The 21,845-nt window shown below is 44.2% G+C and overlaps 1 protein-coding gene, 1 long non-coding RNA gene and 1 other non-coding gene across 14 annotated transcripts in view; 2 read left to right on the top strand and 1 right to left on the bottom strand.

Annotated features, from left to right (window-relative positions):
- Positions 1-14,086, bottom strand: part of PPP6R3 (protein phosphatase 6 regulatory subunit 3) — a 51,135-nt gene extending 37,049 nt beyond the window's left edge. For 7 of the 12 annotated variants that reach the window (XR_008208988.1, XM_052692961.1, XM_052692965.1 and 4 more), the window contains exons 1-3: positions 13,960-14,086; positions 3,303-3,467; positions 2,822-2,933 (exon numbers count right to left, since the gene is read on the bottom strand). The gene's annotated coding sequence lies outside the window, so the exon portion shown is untranslated. Of the gene's footprint in view, positions 1-2,821; positions 2,934-3,302; positions 3,468-5,518; positions 5,594-13,959 lie in introns of all 12 variants that reach the window. The other 5 variants (XM_052692962.1, XM_052692963.1, XM_052692968.1 and 2 more) reach the window with 5 other exon arrangements.
- A 391-nt stretch (positions 14,087-14,477) lies between these two features.
- LOC128086162 (uncharacterized) lies at positions 14,478-15,927 on the top strand. The gene is made up of 3 exons (XR_008209267.1): positions 14,478-14,562; positions 15,284-15,390; positions 15,653-15,927. It is a non-coding gene; the product is annotated as an uncharacterized LOC128086162 (long non-coding RNA).
- On the top strand, positions 14,628-14,700 carry TRNAA-AGC (transfer RNA alanine (anticodon AGC)). Its single transcript has one exon. It is a non-coding gene; the product is annotated as a tRNA-Ala (tRNA).
- Positions 15,928-21,845: the final 5,918 nt, after the last annotated feature.

Below are 21,845 nucleotides of genomic sequence, written 5' to 3'. Positions count from 1 at the left end.
CCCTTTACATCTTTTGTCCATTACAGCTGAAAACACCACGGTGCGTTTCGTTTAACAGGAACTGAACTGTGGGTGCCTCCAGAGGCCAAATGCTCAGCTGACAATGCTCAACAAAACTTGTGGATGTAACAAGTTGCTCCATAGTTTCCAGTAGATGTAGCAGTCAAACAGCTTTCCCGAAGGCAGACATCTCTCTGCCCTCAGTCCACAAAATGAACATACATTCTAGGCAGGTATGCCCCTACGAGGGTAATTCTGGGGACTGTCTCCTGCCTCGAATCTCTTAAAGAAGTGTGTTTTGTAAAGACTATTTAGGTGATCTGCTTGTTTCATTTCTGGACTTCTATGTATCATATGCAGGTGAATCTTTAACCAGGAGTTACCTCCAGCTTGGCAGCTCATACCTGTGGTACCTACAAGCAGATGAGGCCGTCTGAACCAGCACAGAAACTAGACTAAAAGGACTTCAGGCATTCAGCTAAAAGCTGTTTCAGGTATGATGTTTTACTTGACAGCTGAATGTGTAAAAAGCAGATACCCACAGCTTCCATCAAGAACTTCACACATTTTTACAGCAATAAGCAGTTAACATGAGAATTTTCAAGTGCATTGGTGTCGAGCTGAAGCTTCTGCAGTGTTTTGTGACCCTAAAAAAAGCTATAGAGTAATGAGGGTTGTGTTGCTAAGTATCAAACTGAGAACACAACTTCTTCACACAACACCATCTTCTTCATATGGAGTTCAAGAGCACAGAGAAAAATCAGTTACTTTTGCACCAAAAAACTTTCCTATGATCAAACACATCCTAAGTTAAGTAGATATTTCAATAAAACAGGATTTTCCCACTCTCAGGCAGCAGCTCACAAAAGGCAACTCCATCACTGGATGCAAGGACAGGAGCCACAAACGTAGTCCTTGGCACCACCAATGTTACTGAGGCAAGGCTTATTCCTCAGAACTTCTATAAAGCATTTCCAGTGCTAACAGTGAACTGTCTTCCAAAAACCAAACAGGTAAGCAGAGCTCGGGGGAAGTAATGAAAGAAATAGCATCTTTTAATGGTAACACTATGAGAATTTAGCAACATTTCAAAGATCTTTAACACTAAGTGGCTTCTTTAAAATGCTAAGCATGTCCTGCCAGCTCACCAAGCTACCAACTGGTTAACTGCACTTCATTAGTTTCCACCTCATTTCTGCCCAAAGCAATGAACGTTTATCAGGTACTACACGAGCATTCATAAAGCCCTTCCTTTGATACTGGAAATTTACCATCTGTTCAAGGTAAAACTAAAGTACACCTCTGAAAAAAATTGAGAGAGAGACAGAAAGAGCAGTCATGAACACTGACAGAGAATACACTCTAGTGGCTACTTCTTAAACTGCTAAGACATCAACTGCTGTTCCAAATCCTAGATTCACCTGTACTGCATCACACCTAGCAATCACAGACTGAAATAAAAGCAATAATAGAGTAGTGTTTTTGTGAGACAGTTTCTATATTTCTTAAAGGCAGGTGAAATCACACGAGTAACTTCTTACCACTGTTGAGCTGTAAGATACAGGAACTGCAGGGGAATGCTCCCTGCAGGTAACCCAGGGACAGTTCAGTGTTAGAAATACTCACCAGGTAGAATTTCACTTACATGCCAAAACAACACATTGCTTCTCCCAAATACTATCAACAATTCCTGCTTTTTTTTTTTCTCACAATTCCACACTGTAGCTACAGTGTGTTTGGAAACACAATAGAAAGCAAACTCAGTATGTGCATTAACTATTCTACAACAATATACTATGGATACAATTGATTCCAGCCAGTCCAGATTCCAGCTGCTAGCTGTGTTAACTACACACCTAGGGGAAATACATGGCAGTCTTTTCTTGACTAGAAGAAAAACCATGTTTGAAAACAGTACGAAAACAGTCATTTTCCTAACACTCAAAAAGCTGTCTCCAGCTCATAATGAGAAGGGAAATTATCTGATAAGGAAGGACGACTTCCATTCTCTACATATTAGACAGTAAGTACCTCCTTTTCACTTCCCAAAGGAGGGGCCTGCCAAATTGTAGAGCAGCTGAAAACTGAGACAGAAGTGACATCTCTTTCACACCTACCATTCCATGCTTCCACTGGCTGCACTTACATCTAGATCAGAGCTACAAATACGTGTTTACACAATACAGATAATACACACCCATCACATGCACACACACATCTATTGACCGACTGTCCCAGCTGCTATGATGAAGACTAGAAGAACTTCCAGAATAGTTCATGCTGACTCAACCACACTGATAGCTCCACACTCCTGAGGTCATAACTGTCTGGCTAAAAATCTGCACTTCACAATCAAGTTACATGAGCAATTTTACACCAAGCAACTCATGCAGCCTTGGTGACTCCTACGCTGTGTCAAATCACTGGTTAATAACTGTTACTAAATGTAAGTTTTTGTTACCTATCACTACAAAATCAACACTGGCCTCCCCATACCCAAACAAAATAGAATAATTTTCTACTAACTTCACTTCAGCAGCCAAATATTTACAAATTGAAAGTATTAATTGGTCATGGAATTCAGTTAGATTCTCAGTATTTTCAACTCTTCCAATTATTTTCAAAATGGAAATTGGGTTATTTATGTACTGAGAAGAACAGATGGTTCAGCAATATTATAACAAGACAGCTAAATGATGCTTACCTACATAGAAGACAATTTTACTCTGAAGCATTCAGTTTGATACCAAAAGTTTGGCTGCAGAAGGAAGCATTACTGTACTCCAATACAAGAACCTATAGTGCCAAAAATCTTTCGTACCTAATGTATGTCAATTCATGAACACATTTGCTTTGAAACTCTTCAAAGAATGGGAGGCTGGGCAGCTGATACACTTCCTGGCACAAAATCAAAACACTTTAAAACATGTTCCCTGTAAAACAAATAGAATAACCACAACAGTGTGTATAGAATGAGCCTCAAGTGTCAACTGAGACTGAAAGGAAAAGGTGGAACAGGGGCTGAGAAATAAAACAAAAACAAAAGGTCGCGCAACAGCAGGACGGATTAAAAGACAAAGCTAAAAACAGCCATCTATAAAGTTGTTGGGAAAAAAAGGCTGAAAGGAAAGCCTGACCTGCAGAAAAGGAAGAACAGCTTTGAATCTGCTAAGTAAGCCTTTCGTGGAGATGAGGGACAAAGTTAAAGTATTTAGGCACAACTTAACATTTAATCTGAGGCTTCACAGACGCCAAAGCTAAGTGTATCGCTATAGATGAAGTTTAATAGCAACGTTTCTTACCTGTTAAACAAAAGCTTTAACAAAAGTTAAAAAACAGAATTTGTACTCTCTCAGGCTCCTTGCCCATTACAGGGTATCCTGGCAACAGCAAAAATCTTTCAATCTACAGTATTAGCAGATTAGCAGGACTGAATTAGGATTGAATTAGATGAAGCAGATTTCTTCCTACAACGACAAAAAAGACATTTTATAATTTAGTGTTGTTAACAGGCTCCCCGTTCAGTAGTTCAGCAACTGCACGAACACAAAGTGTTGCTTTGCAGGAAATAAGACACACGAGCTGAAGGAGGAAACAACTCTACCAGCCTAAATATACATAAGAAAAATACATTCAGAGAATGGTTTGGGTTGGAAGGAATTCTTGGAATTCTTTCTGAACTCAAAGTAACATTTACATTTCAGTTACAATCACCCAATGTATGTGCTCTGCTTGGTACTTTTTTATTTATTCACTTTAGGGCCCAGAAGTTTTGCTTGCAGTGCCATGTTATTTAGTACCTCCCAACAGTGCTGGAACCTGAAGTCACCACTCTTCCATTTCATGCACAATGGCACAGAGATTCCAAGCCCTGACATACACAAACATTAAATACAGCCTTCTCTAAGGCTATTTTAGTAACCAACGTACACATGAACTGAAGGTCAGCGTAATACATTGACCATAGTACTTTCAAAGGTCAAATATGTTTTTCATCCTAAGATCTTCAGGTCCAAATGTCAAGTAGATTTGCCAGTTCCTTGTGAGCCAAGTGACTTACTAGAGCAGAAAAAGTAAACAAGTGTGTTGAATTTTCTTTGCTTTACCCAAGTTTGCTTGGTTGCCATTTCTGGTTTTCAAATGCACACACGAGGGGGGGAAAAAAAACCCCACACTTCCTATCCTTAAAATGAGGGCTGCTCCAAAAGTAACACTCCTCTTTCATGATGTTGGCCCCGAACATCAAAGGCAGATGGTGCTGTGGCAGTAGAGGTTGAACCTTCCCATTACATTTTGCTGCCGTGTGACAGATGGCAGCAGAGTGCGACAAAATGGCATCTGACATGCAAGTGCAGATGGAGCAAAGGTGCGTCAACAAATTCCTCCACCAGCAGGAAACTACATCCACTAACACTGAGATTGCTGAACATTTATGGAGACCAAACCTTGGATGTCAGCACAGTGAGGCAATGGGTATCCAGTATGTCCTAAGTGTGAGTGTACAACATATCAAGTACATTTTTTCCCCTTTTTCCAGCAGTTTATTACCCCAGAAAGCTTCCACAGTGAAGCTACCATCCAGCAATAGGAAACTGTTACATGTTAATAGTCAAGACAGAGCAGTGCAAAATTATTTAAGAGACTAAACAGTACCATCATCACTCCTTTAACAAATCTGTCCAAACACATGGATGAGAGAACCTAAATATGTCCTCATTAGAACACCAGAATACTGTAGTTTACTACAGAATTTAATCAGGAACATCTCTTCCTCCCCCAGAATCACATTTAAGCCAGCAGTCCCAACACTACCCACTCAGAATGGTCTTTCCTTGACACCACACCTGACCAACCTCTGCAAGCCACTTCAGAGCGAAAACACACAATATGACACGACAGATGAGGCTGCTGTGAGAAGCAAGGAAAGAGGGCTGTGGTTTGGGGTTTTTTTTTTTTTTTTTTTTTTTTTTTTTGCAAAATCCACATGCTCAAAGAGTCTGCCAGTCAGCAGGGCCTGTGTGGCCAAGGAACAGGGAGCACACTGGTAGAGACAGGGAAACCAGGATGCATCTCTTCCATCTCTGTTTCAAATCATATGACTTTCAGTTGCTTCAAGATTGCAGCATGAAAGTTTTTCTGCAGTTGACAATGAGAGTAAGATCCATATGGTTGAAAAGACAATTCAGCAACAGTTGTATTCTCCCAACCGCACGACAATCCCCAACACAGCTCCTGGACTCTTGCACTGCTTCGCCAGAAATGGAAAACAAAACAGTACTGCTAATTTACTGCTGAGGTTGTACAGGTTTTTTTTCCTGTTTGAACGTTAAAGGAAAAAACCCTAACTTAAGGAGACAGCTTTAAGGTTAGATGTGTGAATTCTAGCAGAAGTCTTTAAGCATTTATTCCTTTCTGCTTCAGTTGGTGCTCCCAACAAGCGTGGGGGTTTTTGTGTTCATGATCCCCAGTTATTAGACTTGAAAGGTAACAGAAAAAAATAAAAATCAATGATATTTACCACCACGGCTGCACTAGTGCTGGGTCAATGTCTCACCTCCTCTGCCTCGCGCTGCCCCAACCAGCGGGGACACTGCTGAAAACAAGCACGGAAGGGATGAGAAGGCTCTTTGTTAGAATGTGTTCACCAGAACCAGGCAACAGGAAACTTTTTTCTCATAGTAAAGTAGCGGCAGAAGCAGCATTAACAGACAACAACAAAGCTGTGTCAGACACTTTGCTACACTACAGCCACTCAGACCTACACTCAGCTTGCCCTCATGAAGCAGAGCACAACAGCCCACACAGCTTTCTGACCCTACGTCAGTACTTGGCATGGCACGTTGTAAATATAAAAGCCCATGCACAACTGGCTTGGATGTTTCTTCCATGGCATTGCAGTACATAATGTAAACATACCCGCTTTATCTGGACAACCTTTAACTGTTCAGACAAACAAGTTCATCCTCCTTTTCACCTTGCTGATTAGACCTTGAAAGTTGGATGCAAGTCAAGTTTCGAGGTATGTGAAAACACAGAGGTAGAAGAAAGCTGCTTGCTTCAGTAACTTCGAACCAGGTCAGCAAAGAGTGCCCTTCTGTACGGGCACCGTAAGCAAGTCCTACAAGTTTTCTTAGCATGCAACATGTCAGTCTTGTTAAAATGCATACTTTGTAACATTTGCAGTTCAGAAATGGAAGCTGGCAGCAGCTCTGCTTCTTGAAGCTCCCATCAGCTCTGGCTGCCACCAGAATTAGAATGGACTTAAGGCCCTAAAAATTAAACCCAAACTTGCTTATCATGTACTTCCCTCTCGTTTGACTCTTCACTGTCACTGAAGGTTCCCCAGACCTCTCCACTCACGTTATAGACCACCTGAACTTCACTAGTTGACAAAGACTGCGGGCAAAATGTTCCTGCTTTTCCTCATAGTAAGGCTTAGAGAACCATTAAGATAAATTCTGATAGCTGCACATTTTCAAGTGTCAAGCAAGACTGCCCTTCTCATAAAGCAAAGACTGAGCCCCTAAAAGTTTTATCTTGAACTTCTGTGCTACCATATGCTATAAGGACAGAACTAATCAACCCATTCTGTGCACATACCCAGACTACCATGACATATCAGGCTAGCATGACCATATCACGAACAAACATGTTTTCCTCTTCAAGATGAAGGCTGGAATCCCTACGGCACAATTCAGAGCGTACAGCTCTGACAGCACGAATAGAACAACTGAAGATATTTCTTCTTTTAATCTATAATTCAAGCGGGTTAAAATAAATCCTTGACTTCAACTTACACTTGAGGAAAAGGATTCCTAATCTTGATTTCATGTACCAAAACTTAGATCCTCTCTATGCTTGGTACTGCAGCTTCTCCATTTGCACATTTATCAACACAGCAAAAGTAAGAAAATTATCCAATGTATCTGTTAAGCAAGGAAATTAAAATACAGCAGCAGCTGAGAGATTCAGCTTACCAACCTAAGAATAACTGCCTTGAATGAGAAGACTGTACCAAGTCCCGCTCGCTTTTGCTCACACTCAAAACAATAACCATTAAGCTTATGTAAGATCTAGAAGAGAAATTAGAAAACCAGCAGATAATGGAAGTCACAGAGAAGGCACCTTGCAGAGCTTTGAGTGACCACCAAGTCACCCTCCTTCCTGCTTGCCCCGCTGCATGAACCTGAGTTTCAGCACGCCGTGCTCTTACTGCGGTTAGATCAGACTGCCCAGACACAGGTGTGTTTGCTGCCTCAAGCAAATGCATCCTGTCCCCACAGAGCTCTTCCATTTTGATGGGCAGTACCAGAAAAAAAATAATCAACACTGCAGAACAGAACGTGCCCCCTTCTTCCACATGCCACGTATATCCTATGTTTGAAGGAAAAGCCAAAAGCTGCAAAGGGAAATGCAAGACCTACTTCATGTTCTCAGCAGTCTTCAAAACCTTCCTAAAGCTCTGCTTCAGTTCTTTGCACTGGATCATTATGAGGACTTTCAGACTTCCAATCCTTTTTCACAGACAACCACAGAGAGGTACAGATTTTTATTTCTTTTTTTTATTTAACTATCTGCCTTTGATATCCCATCCCTACAATTCCAATCCAGGCCATTAGGATTTCCCATTCTGTCACTGGAGAGTTAGAGATTGATACGCAGTTATGAGTTGCATTTTGGAGTCAAAGCACCCAGGCCAGGAGGAGCCAGCACTCCATCCAGCCACGTCAGGGCTCTTTTTTGGATGTATAAGCACAGCAGGAGAGCACAATAGAACAGACCACCCCAGGAAAAAGAAAAATATTTGTTCCCATCCACCACCAAAATCATGTTAATAAGCAGAAAAACAGTACCTGGCACATCTACTGAGAAATAAATGCAATCAAACAATGCAATAGGTTGAGAAAGAGCCATGTTTTCAGTTCAGCCCCCAGCCACCTAGTACTTGTATTACAGCAGTATTAAATTCTTGGATTGCAACTCTAGGAGAGTCTTCATCGACAAAACAATAAAGCTGAAGAATCACAGACACAGCACGGCTCTCAGAGTCTGATGGCAAAATACGTCCCTTTTAGATGAGCAAAGAGATCTCATAACATCACAGGTAAAGTAACAGGAAGAACTCAGTAATGGTGGAAGAATTGTAGGGTTTGAATTAGCTGCCAGATATTTATAAAAGCTAAGTGCTAAATGCTAATATCAACTCACAGCTGTGACAGCAATTATTATCTCTTTTTACAAGCTGCAGAGCCCAGCAAGTTGTGCAGTGGTCTTACAGCATCTTTCATCAATTACCAGGTTTCTAGCTGCTTCGTCTTTAAATCCTCATCCACCTCTCCTCTTTGAAGCACCACTTGTTAAAATAAAAGCTGCACACTGACCACCACAGTCAACACAAACAGCATCATGTTTAGTTTTACGCTGACCACTAAGAACTGCAGACCTTCTAGCAATCACATCTTTACCACCTCCTTTATTTCAGGGAGACTCAGATAAACTTCACATAAATCAAGCGTTCAGCACACAGCACCTGTTTACCATTAAATAAAAGGTGGCTTCAAGTAACAAAAAGCCCATCGTTGGCATCAAGCACACAAACAAGGATCCTTCGATGAACGCAAGCTTGTCACAGCCAAAAGGAAGAACTCACTACTAACATGCAGTTCAGTACGACTTCTACAGCTGCCACTCACGGCAGGAAAAACCTCAGCCAAGTGCAGGTAGCCCTCAGCCAGCACCATGAGGAGCACCAAACTCAGCCTTTGTGTCAGCCAGAAGGGTACAAAGACAGGCAATGGAAGGTAAGGCATGCAACCTCTGTGCTTTGGCAGTTGTCAAAGATCTCCATCTGGAATGCACGCAGGCCAGCAGCAAAACGAAAGCAACTTTGCTATAACTGCAAGTCACAACTTCAGAGGAAACCCACCTACCCAGAACCGAGTCTGCCACCGCTATGGCTTCACACGTGTTGTCTCTAGACTTTCCATCTTTATTTCCATCCCCTCCCCAAGATGTTTGGTGCCAGCAGCTGAACTTGTCAAACAAATGTAATTCACTAGGTATTCCTGACGGGCTAGCTTGCTAATTGCAGGCTACATGGCAAGTCTGTCAAGGCAGCGACAAAAGGCTAAGCATTTTAAATAGAAGACAGATTAAAGAACTACCTCATCACTATGAAGGGAACACCAAGACAGCCCTACACGTATGCTAAAGGTAAGATTACAAAGCATTTCATAAGAAAGAAAATTTTGCCTTTTCGTTGCTGTTTTCCACCAAGACTTTGCCTTGCCTTTTATCCGACTGTAAATTCCAGTTAGGAAGAGTTTGCTTCCACTACTTACACACACATGCCCACGAAAGCCAACAAGCAGTAAACCAAGCATCAAGACCTCTATTTTCAGTCTGTGTCACAGAAATGCTAACTGTGTAAGTACTCTGGTATAGGATGCAGAAATCCACCCCGAGCAGGCAGCAGCTGATACTCCTCTCACAGCATAAGTACCATCGAAATAACAGTGATCTGTGGCAAGCCAGACCCCAGGAACATCCACTGCTCCCCTGCTTTCTGCTCTCACACTGCTCAAACTGAAGGTGAGGGCAGCACCACTGTGCAGCAGGGATAAAAGCCCCTAGGATTCACTTGAGAGCTGCTAACAAGGTGAATGCTTTTAACACAGTATTTGCTATAGCCTGGAACACATTTAGTAACTTTGTTACAAATAACCACTGGTTGGAAAGTTTCCATTCTCAATCACAACTGGGTTTTGTTATCAAGCTTCAGGCGGCCCTTCCACAGAGCCTCACCAGGACCAGAGTCTCCATAAAAAGGCTTCAGTTTTCCATGCTTTCACAAGTATCGTTTGGTGCAACCAACAGGAGCCAGCCTCCAGAAGACCAAATGGACACAGAAGAGAGACCATGAGGCCACACAGTCCACCTCCCCACAGAAGTGTAGCAGTGTAAGTATGAATGCTTGGAATCACCTCATCCAAAATTAAATAGGAAAGTTCTTAGGTGTTTCTCCAAGGAAACCAACCCGCAAGTCTCAGCATCAGGCAGTTTCTGCTTTCGTGTACATGTAGCTTTTTTGTTTTTAAATTAAAATCTGCTGCCCTTCATACCATAGTTCAATCTTAATCAAATCCTCCTTATCCATCTCATACATTCTCTCCTTACCCACTTTGCCAACATACCCCAAATAACTCCAGTCTTTTACTCAGTCCCTTGCTCCTGTGTAACAACAGATTCCCAGCATTGTCAAGAGGATATTTTCAGTCTGCTCAGCTACAGAGGCAGAGACAACATACACTGCCATATCACATACCACAGCTTCACAGTCCACACAGCTGCATATTGAAGTCCTTCAGGTATTCCCTCCTGCTGCAGGTACACGGCACGTGGCACAGATCCTGTCACTGAGTGCTCCAGGCTTTTTAAGCCCCACAGGAGAGGAACTGATAGGTCCGCTTAACAGGATTAGGGAAGGACCACATGGGACTACCTACTGTTGGACTAGATGATCTTACAGGTCTTTTCTAACCATAACAATTCTATGATCCTGGGGAAACAGCAAAAAGAAACAACAGCCGAGGGGGTTGATATGCTGCAGGAACTTTTTTCATCCCACACTCCATATATGCTTCTCAACACCAAAGGGAAGTTATGAAATAAACACAGCTCAGGACAAAATCTATGAGTAAAAAAAAAAAAAAAATAATAAATTTTTTTTAAAAAAAATCAATAAGATTTTTTTATTCCCAGTTTAGCATGAAGAACCGTTACCAAAACGCTCCAGAAGGGCCACAAGCAAGCTGTTAGCAGCTTACACCCAGTGTCATCCCGATCGGATCCATTAAGCCCATCTAGACTCCTGAAAAACATCCCAAACCAGCTATAGAGCTGTATGTAATACCCAAGAGTAGAAAAACATTTTACTTCAGTTGCTTAGTAGCATATGGTTTCTACAACAGATGCCGGAACATTGACACATCACCAAAATGCTTACACACGATATGCAAAGCTTTCAGCATTCGTCCACTCTCGGCACTTTCTGGTTCATCTTCCAGACTTCCCTCCCACCCTAGAATATGAGAATTGAACTCAATCACTACATTACTTTGAGTCCTTTGCTCTTCTCCTCCTACTAGAAGAAATCAGTCCAGTCAAGCAAGATATTATTTTTGATCTATCCCTATGTGTTTTATTACTGTAGGAACCTTTGCCAAAAATCATGGCTCCATGTCTTGCTCTAGAGAAATGCTATCAGATGTATTTTCCTGTGTGAAATCGGATGCAGTGCCTACTTTGAGAAACACACCATCCTCAACCTGGCATGTAACGTATAGGGAAACCTTGAGGGTCACAAATGAAAACACCACTATGACAGCCAGAACTTGATGCCACACACTACACTTGTGACATCCTATCTTACCGTGGAAATGGACCTCTGCCCACAGAAGCTGTAGTTCCATCACAACTACCAATGAACCCACTTATCAGTGAGAAATGAACACACAAGCCTACTGCTACAAAGATACTGTGTTCAGTGCAGCAACACTGAAGCTAGAAGATGAAATATTTCAATACAGCAATACAAAGTGATCTGCTTGACTACCTGCAGAGCTGAACTAACACTACAAAGCCTTTCAAGCACTTGGACAAAGGACTTCATCGGTTGAGAGAAAGGGAACCCGACCAGAGAGCCCAAAGCGTCGCTCCCCTAAGGTCTCAGTCACATAAAGGTTGTTTGGAGCCAGCTGTGTAGCGCACCACAGTACGTGCACCTCAAGCTTCAGATGAGCAGAGAAGCAAAGCTGCTGAACCACAACACTAGAGTTCACTCTCTAACCATATTAACGTTACACACAGAATTTTCTGCTATAGCACTGCAGAATTTCTATTCAAGTTACTTGAATTTCACCCTGAGATCATCAGCTGACCCACTCTGGTTGATATCCATCTACAGCATCACCTCTGCTAGGGGCATGAAATAAGCATTTGGAAGGAAACAGACTTCCTCACTTTACCAAATCAACAGAAGCTCAATGAGCAGTTTACAAGCAGTACTGTAAAGATGCACACAACCTATGTAATATACTTGATTCCATAATGGAATATTAGCAGCTTATATTTAAGAGAATCCAGAAATGTAACAAGCACTGCGATTTACATATCAATCTAACTTGCTTGCAAAGAAGTGATAATGCAACACCCTGCTTAAAGAATTACTGAATTCCTGAACTGCAAATGTATGTGAAACAGTGATTTCCTCAATTATGCTGCAAACAGAACCCTCCAGCAGGTCTTCTGGCCAAAACAAGGTCTCTTTAGAAGATAAATTCCGTTACTAACTCAGAAGTGTGGGATCAGATACTGCATGTGCATTTCCCACAATAAGGAAATAAAACCTTATCTGTGTTAAAGCAGTATCACAGATAGATGAAACTCATCATTTCAGCAGAAATACTTGAGATTACAAACTGTTCAGAACTTAACATGCTGACTGCATACCCCATCTGCATGGGGTCTCATTAACAAGTTGTATATTGGAAACATAATTCTGTATTGTTCTTTTAGATTTGCATAATAAAGACTCCTGCAAGCTACAGTTAGTCCATGCCTTCCAATCGGAGCACAAAGAGGTAACACAGAGCTGAGCAATCAGACTCTCACGTGAAAATGTGCCGTGCTGAAAACATGTTGCAGTTTATCAAACTTCAGTATTCCAGCTAGATCACTGAAATAAGGTATTTAAGCAGCTCACAAAGAACAAAAAGAAGGGTGCTGGGTATTTGTGCAGTTCACACACGCAGTATGTATGAACTGGAAGTTTTAAGCCAGCCTAACATTCAGCATTTAAAAAAAAATCCACCATCAGACTTATACAGCTAGGAGTGCCTTTACTTCCTTCCCACTGAAAGAGACTGCCTATACAAAAAGTACCACAACCTGTGATATGACCTTTCATTTTTAAGCAGTCAACCACTCTCCAGGAAGATTTCCTAAGGCTTTTACATCACCCCTACGCTTTCTGTATTCCTCTGCTCAGAACTTCGGGATGCTCTGCATAGGCTGCTGCTTCTTATGTCACATTGGTGGAGAGAATCCCCTGACCTCAGCTCCACCTGCGCTTATGTCACAAGGCTGTAACACCAACTCCCCCTTACGCTTAGAGAAGTTTGTAACTATTAAAGCAAACCAAAAGCAAGCAGCAGGTTCAGAGTTAGATTTTACCAGGTGTATTTAGCAACAGGTAAACCAACACTGCCACGCTCTCAGCAAAATTCTAACAAAAAAGAATAACAGTTAAAAAAAAAAAAAAAGCAAAAAAAAAAAGCACCCTCACAGGAATACAGTGGCAGTGATTTTAAAGAAGGACAGTAGGAAAGTAAAAGCAAAACGAGCTGCCAGTGAGGCAACGCTGGCTTATCACCGAGACACAGTAGAGAAGTTCGGTAACCGGCAGCCACACAAGTGACTGCAGGCGGCGGGGAGCAGCATACGGATCCCCACAGCACTCGGCCTGCCCGGGGAGCACCGCACCGTACCGCGCGGCGCCGCGCCCCGCTCCGCCCCAGCCGGCGGCGCTCGGCGCCCAAAGGCGGCTCCAAGCCAGCACGGCCCCTCCACGGCGCCCAGCAGCTCCGATCCCCACCGAAGGGCCCGAGGCCGCGGCCCTGGGCCCTCCCCGCCGCGCCCATGCCGGCGGCACCCCACACCCGCGGCCCAACGCGGCCCGAGCTCAGGGCTCCGCGCACGAGGAGCTCGCCGACACGCGCCGGGCCACGCGGCCCCGCCGGACTCCGGGCTCCGGCCCCGCGCCACCCGAGGAGCGCCCGGAGCCACCGCACGGAGGGGGAAGGCGCCGGGCCCACACCGCCGCGGAAGGGCCCCGAGCGAGACGTCGGCCCTCCGGAGCTCCGCCGGAGGAAGGCCGCGGCGCCGCTGTACCCGACGTACCTCGGCAAGAGCGTCACCCCGCCACAGGCCCCGGGCTGCCTCCGCTCAGGCGGGAAAGCCACCGCTCGCCACCATCACCGACGCTCCAAGATGGCGGACATATCAGCGCCTGCGAGCCCTCCTCTCCCTCCGCCCCGCCTGCCAATCATACCGTCCCGGCACCGCCCCGCGCCTTTGCTATTGGGCGGTGCGCGCGGTTCGGCCTCTCATTGGCAGTTTCCTCGCTGTCAGTCACCCAGTCGGAACGCTGCTATGGGCTTAAAAGGGGATGGGGGTGGGCCGTCGATTTCCTGCTAGCCAGTCGGCGCACGAGAAGGGCGCATTTCTCTTCCCACCTTCCCGACTTAGCAACAGGGGAACGTCACCGTGACAGGCGTTTCCATTGCCCAATCGGAAGAGCGAAGGCCTCTTAAAAAATAATAAACTCTTTCGGTCCAATCCGGAGCCGAGGCGCTCAGAGCCGGCAGGCGGCCTCGGCGGGAGGGGCCTCTGGTGGCGCTCTCCCTTCGGCCTAGCCCCCCGCTCCTCGGCATTGGCCGGGACGCAGAGCCACGCCCCCCGAGGCGATGCACGGGCGCCAAACTGCCTGACAACAAGCGCAGGGTGCGTGGGGAAGGGGGGCGGGGTGAGGCTGTGAGGGGACACGCACAGATTCGGGGCTGCGCACGGGGGAATTAGCTCAAATGGTAGAGCGCTCGCTTAGCATGCGAGAGGTAGCGGGATCGATGCCCGCATTCTCCAGCGGAGGGGCTGTTTTCTTTCCTCGAGTCTCTTCAGCCCTGCCTTGAGTGTCTCTTTTAACCCCAATGTAAAACGCAGCGTGGAGATCGCGGTGTTCATTGTGGGATCTACGGCTAAGTCTAAGGCAAAAGCAGCAGCGCTTCAAGTCTCCTCACGTTTTTTTCGTGCTCATTTGATACAAGGCAGTAAGCTCGGCATCAGTACACCGGACTCAAACCTTAGTGCAAGGCAGCCTGCTCGTTTTGGTCCCAAAAGCAACGGTTATAGAGCAAGGCCAGCTGAGCCGCAAATACCTCTGATTTAACTGTAACCCTAACAAAACCCTTTATCCTCCTCATAGGCTGAGAGAAAAAACAAAACAAAACAGAACTTTGAGGAATGTTAATGATTTAGCCCAAGTGCTTATTAGCATTGTGAAAACTAAGTAGCTTTAAGAAGAGGGAAGAAGCATTTCTGAACAACGACTTCATGGTTTTGCTGCTGAGGGGGAGCGTGGATGCTTGGCTGTACAAACCCACGAGTTAATCCATTTAGTTAAAACAAAATGTTCAAGTTCAGTCTTCTAATCTCATTTCCAACGCAGATCCTATTAGCATTTCTGAGGAAAAGCTGCTGGGGACTGGGATGGGACCTCCGTGCCATCCCCCGCAATGGTAAAGAGCAGTTTTGAGATCATGGAAGGCAACAGAGGTGAGAAGGTTCCTGGGGCAAGAGGCCTAACTATAAAGAAATGTGGAAATGGTGGGGAACAGGGGAAGACATAATTATATTAATTATTAACACCAGACACCATGTATCAGGCCCTGGTAATAAAATTAGTTGTACTGTAAGCTGCAGAAATAAGTATATTTTCCAACCAACGTGTACTCTGTCCCCTATGTTTTCCCCTCCCATAGTGATTTCAGTTCCTTATCTCCTGTAACACTTTCCCCCACCTGTACTCTTTTGACAGGAGACAGTGAGGGCCGTGTTGAACCCAAAAAGACCTGCAAACCAATCTGCCATTTTGGTGCTCTTGGACTTTGCGTTTGGACTCTGTTTTGCCCCTCCACATCAGTCTCCAGAAAATACGTACAAATTTACTGTTGAGATTTCAACCCTTCTTCATTTAGTTGAATTTGGTCAACGTCCTTACAGAGTAACCTTGAAGGACGTATGGACATCCACACAGGCGTGGTCTGACCAAAACTGCCCATAAATAAAATCTGCTAAGGATGTGTGTCTTGATGCAGTCTACAGTCATGAAAGCCCATTATTTCAACATGAAAAGCCTGGAATTTTCCCTCCAGGATCTGAAGCTCCAGATATAAAATGTAAAGTTTGAACTTTTATCTTCTGCTTCCTGATAGTCCTAGTGATATTTATCCTTGTCTTCTCTCTGCTAACAGGAAAATTTGCAGAGCAACAGATAATGCATGAGATATACTGTATGGAAAGAAGAAATGCAGTTTTGCATTAAGTTACTGCAGGATTTCATCTGTGCTTGCTGCAACTTCTTGCCTCAAAATATCACAGGATTATCTTAACATACTTGTGTAGTTGATAGCTTCTTGCTTCATTTTTAGTTTGGAAGGCTCTTGTAAACAAACCACATGCAATGTGCATTTGTATTAAGGCAGCAGAGCCAAAGACTTCACTGTTTTATGCATCATACAAATCATTAAAAGGAGATGGCCCTTTTTCTGACAAATAATTAAATGGGGAAGTAAAACCAGAGGCCCAGAAGGTTGGCCTTCCTGGCAGTGGATCACAAAGTAGCTCATCAGTTAGGCAAATGCCCTGGCAGTGCCACTGTCACAAATTCTTTTTCTTTCCAATTAACACAGACCTCTTGGCCCAATGGCATGCTCCAAATAACTTCTTTGCTGAGCAAAGCCAAGACTTTGCAGAAGCAAGCAATTGCATGATGCCACTAACTGCACAAATTTTCTTACTTTGAAGGCTTTATACTTCTTGGATCCTTGCTTTGCTTTACACCAAAATCCTCTCCACAGTATCACTTCAATGTTTCTTTTCTGCTTGCATCCTAGTTTTTCACACTCTGCCTTCCAACAGAGCATTATTGTTATAGAATTGTGATGCACACTAACCAGGTGTAGGATATTTTTTCCAGAAGATCTGTGAATCCATTACTTCCAGAGCTAGATATAATACAGATACTAAATAGATTGATACAGGATTTCCTAGCACATCCCCCTCTCGCTTCCCACCCCCCAAGGTTATGGTTTTCAATGTTCTTTAGCTCTTTGAAGCAATCTGTTAATGTCTGGGGGCAAAGAAGGGAATGGGAGACTGTTACCCTGCAGCCTCCACTGGGTGAGCTTAACCCTAGAGTGTTGTGTATGAGGAGCACCCATCTTCATTTCTTCTTCCTCTGGCAGTGCTTCAAAAGCAAATGCAACCAAGCACAGAGTTGTGAAGAGCCCAGTACCTTTGGAGGATGCCCAAGGCTCAGGATATTGACCGAACGTCACTCCTGGGGACACAGTCCAAGCAGTACAGGATTCCTGTGTTTGGATTCAGATTGGAGATACCTGGTCCTCTCAGGGCCCTACCAGGGGCTTTTGGTACCTGAAAACTTACAGGGCAGCTCAGCAGAAGTATCTCAGGAGTGCAATTTCAGACTGTAGGGTCTTAATCCCATTTCAAGCAGTTAACTGATTTGAATATAGATCCTAATATCACAAAAGATAAGACAGGAAAGCTGCTAAACAAATGCATGCAGATTCAAGAAGAGAGGGACTTCACTTGCTTCTGTAGCAGTGTCGTGGTATTGTTTTTATAGTTACCTATTAAGCAATGCTGAGTTCAACAGCAGTGCTAATTACCAGTACAACCACATGACCACTCCATGCTAATGATAGTCCTAAGCCCTTGTTATCTTTTAATAGCTAAGCTGATTAAACAAGCACAGAGGAAAAACAAGGTGGAGAAATTACCTCCATGGTATTTCTCTTAGGAAAATAAAGGCACGCAGATTGGATCACTTCCCAACCAGCTGAGATGTAACTGCCTAGTAACTACTGATTCTATATTTGTGTGAAACTGAAGCACAGGACTGAGAGATGATCAAAATAGGCTGGCTCACTCAAGGATACTTGTGAACAAGGGAATCATCATCTCAGCAGTTCCATGTCATTTTTGCTGTGAACGTTCTCTCTCCCCTCTTTCGTCCCTTTCCACTATAGAAACCAGCATATCAGCCCTAAACTAATTAAGATTAAATCTGGTCTGGTGGTTTAAATACTGCAACAGTAAAGCCAGAATCTGGCTCTGTATTTCACTGCCTTGTTCCAGGTAGGAAGGAACAGAGAACAGAGAAAACATCAATGAAGTACATAAATGGACAAAAGTTTTAAAATTAGCCATGGAATATTCTGCACTAAGGGGTGCTTGGTACCTGTTCTGTGTTGCATCCCTCCCAAACTACTATAATTTTTAGTAGTTGCTTGGACATCTGTGTCTTCTGCAGCATTTAAACTATTTCAGAAGTGTCTCGCTGATGTCCGAGCTGCTGATAAATGTATAGAATAAATGTATAAAGGAAGCTAAGGAATACTTTTTTTGCTGAACAAATTGTACAAAGTAATGAGTCTCTTAGATTTATTTTTTAAGCCTGAATGTTCTCTTGTATTGCAGTGAGCCAAATACATCTATGCTAATGGTGTGTCAGGAGCAATTAGTATGTGACAGAGACCTAGGCAGATTGAATCTGAACTGATCAGAGCAGCTGCTTTTATATCAGTCTGAATTCTTCCTCAAATTATTTTTTTTCTGAATAAATTAGGAACACTAAATCACTACCAAATTATGCCATCCTGAACTGTCCAGAGAAATCCACTTTCTGTGGATTAACTTGCTTTGTTTCACCCCGTCTCTTCCTGTCTCTCCCATCCTGCTGTCCCCAGCTGTGTGGTGCACGTACATCATCAGGAGTGCTTGGATTAGGTTCCTCAAATGTGTAAGCGATCACTTTTAGCTACATACAGTTCCAACCTCTGAGACAAAGGATGCCTTACAGATACCTGCTGACCTGCTTAGACAGTAGTACTTAACCCTTTCTACATTAGGAAAGAGAGAGACATGCACAGCAAGGACCACAGCCTCAGGAGTGACATCCTATGGACTCCAGGGCGAAGGCATCAACAACAGTTATATGTGTGCATACAGATACAGTAATTTTTGAAAAGATAATCTTAATTAATAGCTGTTCCCAATGTGTTAGAGCAGCCCGGTGTCCTCAGAGGATCTCTGCCAGGCTGCAGCCTCCAGTTCTATTCCTTGATGTGCTACTCGGCTTTGTTTGCACATCGATGTCGATTTTCAAATCCCACCCCCCCCGGCAGAAATAGGTGACCTACTTTTCAGCCCCAGACATCTGCTAGCTGTAGCCTCGTCCCTCCCTCTGTGCTTTAACTCCTTCTTTCCTCCCCTCTCTGCGGGCATCTGCCACCTCTCAGCCCTTCCAGGGAGCTCAGCCTGTGGCTCTCCTGCCCAGGGCAAACCCACGTGGTGAAGTGTTTGCACAAAGGAGCCTGAAAGAGAGTTGCAATTCTCTATCTTTGCCACAGAAGGGCACCCCAGTTGCATCGCCAAAGCCAGCCGGGCCCCCTACAAGCGAGATGGTCCTGGGGCACCTGGCATCCCAGCCCACAGGCCCGACATGGCCATCCTCCCTCAGCAGCACGCCAGGGCCGAAGCCTGCAAGGAGAGGCGACAGGGGAGCAGGAGCAGATCTTTCCCCACGCTGCAGTGCTGTCAGTGGCATGCACGACACTAGGAGAGGCCTAGGGGGGGTCTAGATAGCAAGATAAGGGGTCTGATTGATCAGCAATGGCATGAGGTCCAACAAGGAAAATGCTGGGCGCCATGCACTGGCTGTCCTGGAGCAGGGCTTGTGCCGCATGGACCCACAGGGCCCTGCCAACCTCAACTGTCCTTAAGTTACCCTCATTCCTTAAGTTACCCTCTACAGAGACACGGCTTCCTCTCAGAGACCCCCTGTGCTATGGCTGTGAAATAGCCAATGAGCGTTCCTTGCAATCCCAGTATCGTCTTAACACCAGTTTTTCCTGTCCCCACTGACCCCCACCCTACTCTATGACTGCTTCCTCCTCCTGTCCAGGCTTTGGCCTTGCTGTTCACTGACATTTGCAGGTCTGAAGCACTGTGCTGTAGGATGATTCTTCCATGATGGTGGAGCAGACGAACCTGTGAGGGCCAGGTTCTCCAGCTGGCTTTGCAGTGCAAAGGCGCATTGCACCTAGTTTGGTTAAGGTTTGCACCACTTTTACTGGCTACAGCATGTCTGCCTTCCAACAAGCAGTAGGTGGCACGTTTGGATCAGCTATGGAAGGAGGAAGTCTCAAGTTACTCCACTGCTTGAAAGAAAAAATGCCACCCCGTGCAGACACAAATCCCTGCCCTCTGGATTGGAAGTGCAAAAGCATCTCCAGAAATTTGATCTCATTCTCATTGAAATGCACTCCAGGCATATGCAAATAATTGAAAAACAGCACAGTTTAGAGCAGGTATTACCTGGACAGGCTATTTGTCAGCTCCTGGCTCTGAGTCTGGCTTTCCTTCAGCTCTTCTAGGTTCTGCAGCAGCTTTGGATCCACAGCATCGTACCCACACATCGGAGGCCTCATCCATCCCGTATCTGAAGCATATCTGAAACAAAGGACAGGAGGCCCATCTGTGGCATGGAGCAAACCTCAAAGTTGGGGCAGTACTGAAGCAAGGGACAGGGAAATAAGCGTGCGCATATGTACATACCTGTTTTCCTCAACACCAAATAATCTCTTTAAATACCAAGCAGTAGTTAGGAGATACATAATTGTTGGGTAAACTAATACCTTTCTGTTAGAAGTCAGGCGCTCGCCTGTTTCCTGTTAGACAAGCAAAACAAACAGTCCATATGAGAGAAACTATTCCTAGTTGCTCTCAAACATCACAGTCTGCAAACAGAAGTAACTCAAAGTGCTTGCATTTATCCTATGGTTGATAACAAGGACAGAGGGAAAGAAAAACATGTTGAGGATTCCCTTTACTCGTACTGCCAATGCTAAATCCTCCTCATGTCCATGTGCTGGCACCATGCAGGTCTCTGCAAACAAACGATATAAAGAAAGCTGTTTCTCTGGATTTGCATATCTACTGAGCATTTGCCTCCCACTTGGGCAAGGTAAGCTCTTACATGTGATGCTGCCATATAGAAAATAGAGCCTGGGATCAGTAAGACTGTTCAAGTGAGTAATCCAGACTAAGGACTGCCTATGTTTGCATGATGTTAAGAGAGCAGAAAGGTCTGAGATGCCTTGCAAAATTGTCTCCATCCCGTGGAAATATTACTGAGAAGACAATTGTGATTGTAATACGATAGAATGGTAGTTTTCATCTGGTATGGTGCATTTGTCAGCTTGCATTCTTCTGGTCCAAGGCAGGAAGTATAAATGATTAATGGAACAGTAGTTTTCATTGTGAAAGTACAGTGAGATATTAGATATAGCATAGTTCATAGACCAAATATAGAAATACAGGCAATAGAAGGTGCTAGGATCCTGAATTCTACAACTGTAGTAGAAGAAGGAGAACAAGTAGAAGAGTGAAAAAGTGAGAATTCACCATTAGAAGCATTATAATACATTAGTAACTCAGTGGGGCAAAGTTCTCCCTGTGGGTATAAATCCTCTATAAATCACGGTCTGAATGCCTGCCTAAATACTCAGAACACAGTTCCTACTTCTGAATCCGTGATGGTGAGAGTGCTTGCTCCCTTGTCTCAAGTGTCAGACAACCACTTAATGACAGAAACATCCAATGGCTTCTTAAATTGTCGACTGATGTTCATTATTTCTGTGGAAGTAAAAGTCCTTGTCTCTCATTTCCTGTTACATTACCAAGACAAGTTGGCCAGTAATCTGTGCTGTAGGACGGACATTTGCCTTTCCAAAAGGGCCATTCGATTCCTCCTCATTGCCACTGGACAACCAAACATTCACATCCCAGTCTCCCAGATCAACATCATCTCCACTAAAATGGAGGATTAGAGTTGTTCAGTCCTCTTACGATGACTTTCAATAACATAACTTTCAATCTTATCTTCCCTGACATTGTCACCTTAAATCTGCAAATCAGATTTG

The sequence above is a fragment of the Tympanuchus pallidicinctus genome, unplaced genomic scaffold (assembly GCF_026119805.1).
Source record: "Tympanuchus pallidicinctus isolate F22 unplaced genomic scaffold, pur_lepc_1.0 scaffold3, whole genome shotgun sequence".
Taxonomy (NCBI): domain Eukaryota; kingdom Metazoa; phylum Chordata; class Aves; order Galliformes; family Phasianidae; genus Tympanuchus; species Tympanuchus pallidicinctus.
This window is presented reverse-complemented; position numbering and strand designations above follow the sequence as displayed.